This window comes from Arvicanthis niloticus, chromosome X, assembly GCF_011762505.2.
Source record: "Arvicanthis niloticus isolate mArvNil1 chromosome X, mArvNil1.pat.X, whole genome shotgun sequence".
NCBI classification, from domain to species: Eukaryota; Metazoa; Chordata; class Mammalia; order Rodentia; family Muridae; genus Arvicanthis; species Arvicanthis niloticus.
Window position 1 is genome coordinate 24,789,296 of NC_047679.1, and position 7,484 is coordinate 24,796,779.

Here is a 7,484-nt window from a genome sequence, read left to right on the forward strand (position 1 = left end):
TTAAAAGTCGGGAGAGTTGGTTCTCTGGTACAGTGACTGAAGAGAGGCAGAAGGAAGGCTTTTCAAATGCTGTCATGCTCCATTTCCTGTTTAGTGCCAATTCAACAAATTTAGTTTGGAACATTCCTTCAGCTGCTCATATACAGTTTGTGTGAGTTCTTGCACACGTGTTTTATATAGGTCAATCAAAAATCAAGGCTGGGGAGGTAGCTCAGTTGATAGAGTGCTTGCCTGTGTGAAGCACTCTATATACTGGATATAGTGTCATAGGCTTGTAATCCCAGCACTCAGGAAGAAGTGGCAGTGTGGAAGCTGTCAATTCTAGGTTATCCTTGAGCTACGTAGTGAGTTCAAGGCCAGCCTCCTGAGATACACAAAACCCACCTCTAACCAAACCAAACTGAACCAACCCCCTAAAGAAATACAGACAAACAAAATTTAAGGCAGGAAAAAGAAATCAGAGCGATGCATTTAGCACAGGAGACAAACTCTACAAGTGATGTTGCTGCTTCAGTCCAGACTAACAGGCCACTCCTCTTTCGTTCTTTGTAGTTCAAAAAGTCATAAGAGGTTAAAATCTAATGAGTCAGTGTACAGAGGAGACTGGCCTTGTAAGTTGAGTATAATATTATCTTCCCAGAGGCATAGGCTGAACTGCAGACACAGTTAAAATTTCTGGCTGACATTGCTTGATGCTGTTTCCCAGCCTGGTAGCTTAATGGCTGCAGGCTAAAAAGCCGTGTTTCCAGGGAGAGGAGGAAAGTTTTCTGAGCAGGGGGGCAATGTGGACTCAAGCCCAGACATATAACTAGGCTTCTCTCAAGAGAGGTGGCAGTTTTAAATGACTTGCAAATAAACACTGTAGCAACACACCAAAGGGGAGGGGGAAGTCAAAATATAAAGGTAAACACGGTGTTGTGTTCCAGGAGATTCCAGCTGCTCTGGCCAGCCGCTTTGGATCTACGCAGTGATAGAGCTGCCTTTCTTAGATGATGGGTAGACCTGAAAAATGAGGCAATATATTTGTGATTCTTAATATCAGTGTTCCTAGAAACTTCGAGCTCACACATCCAGGGTGGAACTCTTTCTAAAAAAAAAATTACAGCTAAGAAATTAGCCCTGTCAAAAGCTTTTGACTAGCCAGTGGCTTTGTAAAGACTAGTTGCTTATGAATAGTTTACTGCCTGAATTTCAGGATACCGTGACTGCTCCTTTGTCCCTAGCATTTCCGTTCACTTTTTACTGTTTCACACTGTGCTTTAACTTCTAACAGAACATTAACAGCAGTAGCCAGTTGGATGTTTTTGAAACCTTCTAAACTGGGGGGAGCTAACGGCACCACTCAGACTAATGGAAGTCCCATGTTTCCATGGACACTGTGTTATCAACTGTGTTATCTTGGTGGCTTTGTGAGGTTGGTCATGTGTAAGGTAAACACCAGCTCCCCTTGCTTACCTTTTATGAAAATAGAGGTATAATATTGGTTGTGAGCCCAGCCTTTAATGGCTGAGCCATCTCTCTGGCCCTGAGATAAAATTTAAAAAACCAGGTGTAGTTGTGTGTTCCTATAATCCCAGTAGTGCGTATGTGGCTGCTTTCAGACAGGAAAATCAGAAGTTCAAGGTAATCCTTGGCTATGTATTGAGACTCAAGGCTAACCTGGGAAACAAGGAGGTCCTCTCTTAAAATAAATAAGTAGCCAGACACAGTGGCACATGCCTTTAATCCCAGCACTCAGGAGGCAGAGATAGAAAGATCTCTGTGAGTTCAGGGCCAGCCTGGTCTACATAGTGAGTTCCAGGACTACATGGTGAGACCCTGTCTCAAAAACAAACAAACAAACAAACCTTCAAAACTCTTTGCCATCTGTGTCCTGCCTTATAAGAAAATAATTTTTGCATTGTTGAAAGATTAGGACTTGGTGTGTGAAGGTGGTGAGCCTGTACTGAGAATAGGCTTACTTCTTGGAACTTTAGTGAAGTACAATCCTCTAGATAGATACAGTCACTTGGGACTCTAGATATTGGTAGCTTTATGATGCTTTCTCTTCACTATTATACAATCACTGACATTCCAATGGGCCCTGGACCACAGACCCCCATTACCCTGAGGCTTTCCAAAAGGCACTTTGAAGCATTTAAGAGACAGCTTTAGTGGCTAAGATCATGTGCTGCTCTTCCAGAAGACTGGTGTTTGATTGTGCCCACATGAGGTGGCTCACAACTGCCTGAAACTCCATTTCCAGAGGGATCCAATGCTTCTGGCTTCCATGGGCACTTGCATTTATGCATGCAATCACACACACACACACATACACACACACACACACACACACTAAGTTCTAGGGTAACCTATCAAGATCTTTGGATACCCAAATCTACAGATGGTTCTCTTCTGTAACATGACATACTCTTGTCATAGAACTTATGAATGGCCTCTTTTTAGTATTTATGTCATTTCTGATTGCTTCATATTACCCGATACAACGCCAAACAAGTTGTTCCGTTGTATTGATTAAAAAATGAAGACAAAGGGGGCGGGGAAGCCTGTACATGTTTGAGTCAGAACACACCATTAGCATATGTCTCATCACTTGTGAAGAGGTAGGAAAATGGTGACTCTGAGGCTATATAGTGAGCTCAAAGGCATACTGGTCTGTAGGAAGAATCCATTTCCAAAAATGAAAACAAAACAAAACAATCACCTAAACTCAAAACCAAAGAGGAAGAGGCCAACATCTGCAGTTAAAAAGTTTCTTTACTAGTTTTTGCCAATTTTGCATATTAATGTACTTCATTATGACATTTTCATATATTATGGCATTTCCATATATATATATATATATATATATATATATATATATATATATGATATAGTTTGGTCATATTCATATATTTACCCCTTATTACTTCTTTTTGTTCCCTTCCAGCTAATACTTTTTTCTATGGGATTCCCTTATATTTTCGTCTCTTTGAGTTAAAATAAAATTGTGCATGTATAGTGTATGCATATGGTATATATGCAGGTCCATTTACATGTGTATAGGTGCATGTGAAGAGCAGATACCAAATTCAAGTATTTCTTTTGATCATTTTCTACCTCATCTTTAGGATAGCATCTCTCACTAAACCCAGCACTCACTAATGGGCTAGACTGTCTGGCTTGGGAGCTTTAGGAATCTGCCTGGCTCTGCCCCTACTACACTAGGGTGAGAGATTTGTAGGATCATGCCTACCTTTTTTTTTTTTTTTACATGGGTGCTGGGGATCAGAATTCAGAGCCTCATCCTTGGCAACAGACATTTTTACTGACTAAGCTATCTCCTCAGCTCCCAGTGTTTGTTGAGTAATATGATGAGTTTATGGGAGCATATATATCTTACCAGTGGTTAGACTACTGAAAATAAGTCTCCCTGGCAACCCCTGGCAACCATTGACTACCTAAAGATCCTTAAACAGAGGGGCTTTGTGATCCCCTCTCCCTAGCAACTGTTAACTGCCTATAAATTCTTTTTTTTTTTTTTTTTTTTTTGAGACAGGGTTTCTCTGTGTAGCCCTGGCTGTCCTAGAACTCACCCTGTAGACCAGGCTGGCCTTGAACTCAGAATCTGCTTGCCTCTGCCTCTCAAGTGTTGGGATTAAAGGTATGTGCTGCCACTGCCCAGCCAAACTGCCTATAAATTCTTAGAGATGGTGGGGCTGGGAATAAAATGAAATAATTTAATGAAATAATTTAATGAAAAGGGTAATTATTTCCTCTATCTCTTTAGCATGGTTTAAAGTGAGCCTAAAGTCCTAGGGTGGTTCTGTCATCCCAAGGATGACATCCGAGGTCCTCCACAAAGCCTCTGTGTAGGATCTGTTCATGGTTTCTAGTGGATAAGGGGGGACTTGTTTTCAGTGGTCTTAACTCTGGTAGGATGCTTCTGCTCCTGTCACAACCTGCTCAAGTGGATTAACTCATAAACAATAAACAATAAAACATCATAAACAATAGAATATCTCTCCTCCAAAAGGGTAACACTAAGATAATTTAGGAGGTAGACTAAAATTGGGATATAATATCCTATTTTCACCACAAAAATCTACAGATCCAGATCCAAAGTGGCCTACTAGAAAGGATCAATGCCTGGGCTGAAGTTCTAGTCCTTATCCATGCATACAGCCTCTAGGTAGGGATAATTATAGATGAGATGAGAACCTGGGCCTTACTTCTGGTGTTCCTGGCCAGAGAACCAAGAACATTTCTAGACCTTTTGCTTATGGGATCTCAGTCATGAGCTGACTGTCCAATGTCTCCCTCCAGTTCTCATCACTCCCTCTCTGAAGAGGACACCCTTATTGCCATTAGAATGTTGGGATAGTAACTGATTTGGCTTCTTTTAGGTAAATTAAGGTATTGGCTGTGGCCAGTTGGATAACCTTTTAGTGAGCCTATCTAAAAGACCCCCAAAGTGCCTCAGTAGTTTTATTTGTATAACTGCCAGGTATAAGAAGGGGAGGAAGTCCTTGACTGGTGCCTGAAGAGAGATGTGAGAAAAAGTAAGGGCAAGGGTTATTAGCCTTCCAGATTTGATGCAAGGAACCAGGAGAAGCCAGAAGAAGAGATTTTAAAATGTCTAAATCAAAGTTTACTAGACTCTCTTAATGGGATCACTGGAGCATCCACCCTTTGGAATCCTCCTGATTTTTTTCCTTTGTCTTTCAAGGCTGGACTAGAGATCGATGAAGCCAGAATCTGCTTACAGGCACTTTGATAGCTGTTGGGGTAGCTAGGATCACAATGTGAAACCATCCCTAGATGAGTTCTAGACAGGAAGAGAGTGAAGAAATTTAACTATCATTTAATTTGTAGGCAAAACCAATAGTGGTCCTGTGTCTCTCAGTTGTAGGAAGGCACTGACATGTTGAAATCGAACCAGGGTCACAAGTGTCTTCTGTCTTAATGCAGGTCTTGCACAGGAGATCACAGTTGCAAAGAATTCAGGAAAACAGTGGCCATGTCATGCCTAGAAGGCAGTGTTCCACAACATGTCATCACTTTCTCTGGATCGTCAGTTCTTTCCTAGTCCTTCTTCTGAGATGTTCCCAGAGCTTGTGGAACGGGGGATAAAGATGTCTTATTTTTAGGACTGAGCCAAAATTTTGCATTTTAACAAGATCTGCACTAACCAAGAAGAGTTTACTCTTCTCCAACATTCCCTACCTGGCTCAGCCTGTGACTATTTGGGATGACTTTCACAAGTTTATATCACTTCCTAGAAAATATTTCAGAGTGGCACCTACAAGTAACTTAGCAAGTCAATTTTCAGTCAAAGCTTTTCATGTGACTCCATCCCCTCAGGCCTTTGAAACTAGACAGATGGCAGAGAGCAGGCTGACTGGTGGATGAGAATGGGAGGGCCAAGCTGAATAGAGAACACGGCACCTTAGGTGGAAGAAAATAAGTAGAATCCATAACGAGGGTATTCTGGACCCTGGAGCTGTATGAGATGGAGGGTTGCACAGAAAATAAAAATATCTATAGCAATGGTCACAACAATGGTAAGTTAATAACTATTGTTATAGAGGTTCCTAAGGGAGGAAGAGAGGATTTCCTTTAAAAGAAACAGATTCTGTTTGGACATGGTGGTGCACACCCACGAACCAAGCAAAACCAGCACTCAAGAAACAGAGACAGGAGGATGATGATTTTGAAGCCATCTTGGACTACAAGAGACCCTACCTAAAAAAATAAAATAAACAGTGGCAACCACAAAGCAGATTTCTCAGAAACAGGATTTCTGAGGGTTTATGACATCCCAGTCTTCATGGGAAAAGCTTGAGAATGCATATTCTTTTCTAAAAGTCTTATTAATTTTATATCGCATGTATGGGTATCTTGCCTGCATGTATGTAGGTAGGTACATTATGTGCATTTAGTGCCCATAGAGATTGTAGTCCCTGGAACTGGAGTTACAGATAGTTATGAACCTCCATGTGGATGCTTGGAACCAAACCAAGGTCCTTTGAAAGCGCAGCAAGTGCATTTAATGACTGAGGCATCTCTCTGTCTCCAAGAATGTGATATTTAACATTTGTCTCAGGTGCTCACATCCACTAGCAGGACCAAGTAAGTGAACGATGACTCTGGATCCCATGCCTAATGCACCACAAATGTCACCACTGCTCAGAAATCTTAAAATAGGACTTCTCAACTTTCTCAAACATTCAGGACTCTCTTTCAGCCAAGAAATTTGTATGTAATTCCAGATTATATAGGTCTATAAAATAAGTATAAAAGTCAAACATTTATTGCTAACAAATCATAAAGAAAGATATTTTACGACCATTCTTGAGGGAAGTTTGACAAAACCAAAACAGTTCTTTGGTAGACATATCATATTACCATTTATCAATGATGAAAGCAAATTTGCATACTAATGAGATGGGTATGTTTGCTTACTGCTGCAAAAGCTTGATAATGCATGACATAGGGCTGTTTCAATGTTTTTCAGAGTTGAAGAATACGTCTTGAATTTTGTATTAATTCTTTGAGAATTCTGTACAATAGGTTTTGATTGTAGTCACACCTCCCCAACTCCTCCCACATCCACTCCCACTCCCTACCATCAAGTCCAACATATTTTTGGATGTGTGGCCTCTCTCCTACCAGGGACCACATTCTCTAAAAAAATCTGACTAGCTGTCTTTCAGCAGCTCCTTGGTTCCTATTTCTAGGCTGGGACCCTAGACTAGGGATGTTTTGCTTTTATAACCATCATTGCTCAGAAACCTGCCTCATAACATAAATATATAGTTAGAATATAGCTGAGGTATGTCATATGTCCTTTGGATTATTATTATTATTTTAATGAAACTCATTCAGCAACTCAAACAGCAGTTTTTAAAATAATTCTAACACAATACAATCTATAATTATGCTTATTGGATACTTATATGCTAAGGAATGATAGGGAAATATTAAGTCTGTCTTTTATAATCAAGCTGTTGTGTTTCTCTAAGGGGCAGAAAATGTTGTGTGTGGACTGAATACCCTGAAATTCATAGTGCATAGTAGTCTCAAATCTGAACCAAGATGTCTCAGGAAGCATCCTTGGTGTCTCATGGTGTGACAGCATGTGCAAGTATGAGACGTGCTGTCATGTTCCATGTGCCTGTTCAGAACCAAGTCTGCAGTGTGCTGCCTGAAACACTTTGCATTGATGATGCATCTTATTTCAAATTAGATTTTTGGTCTCTGTGTATTCAGAAACCTTTTATTCTCAAAATTGTATGTCCTCCCATTCAGTTATGCAACTTCAGCTGGGGTGCAGGATTACAGTTTAAGAAGCTGCTACCTAAAAGATTCTGTGGCATTTCACCAACTGCTTTTCATAACGGAGAAGTGGCTTGTGTTGCTCAATGCCCAACATGCAGATGGAGGAGGCCTGGATGACTCTGAAGTTTTTCTTCTTTTGACTTTGTTGTAGGGATTGGAAGAAA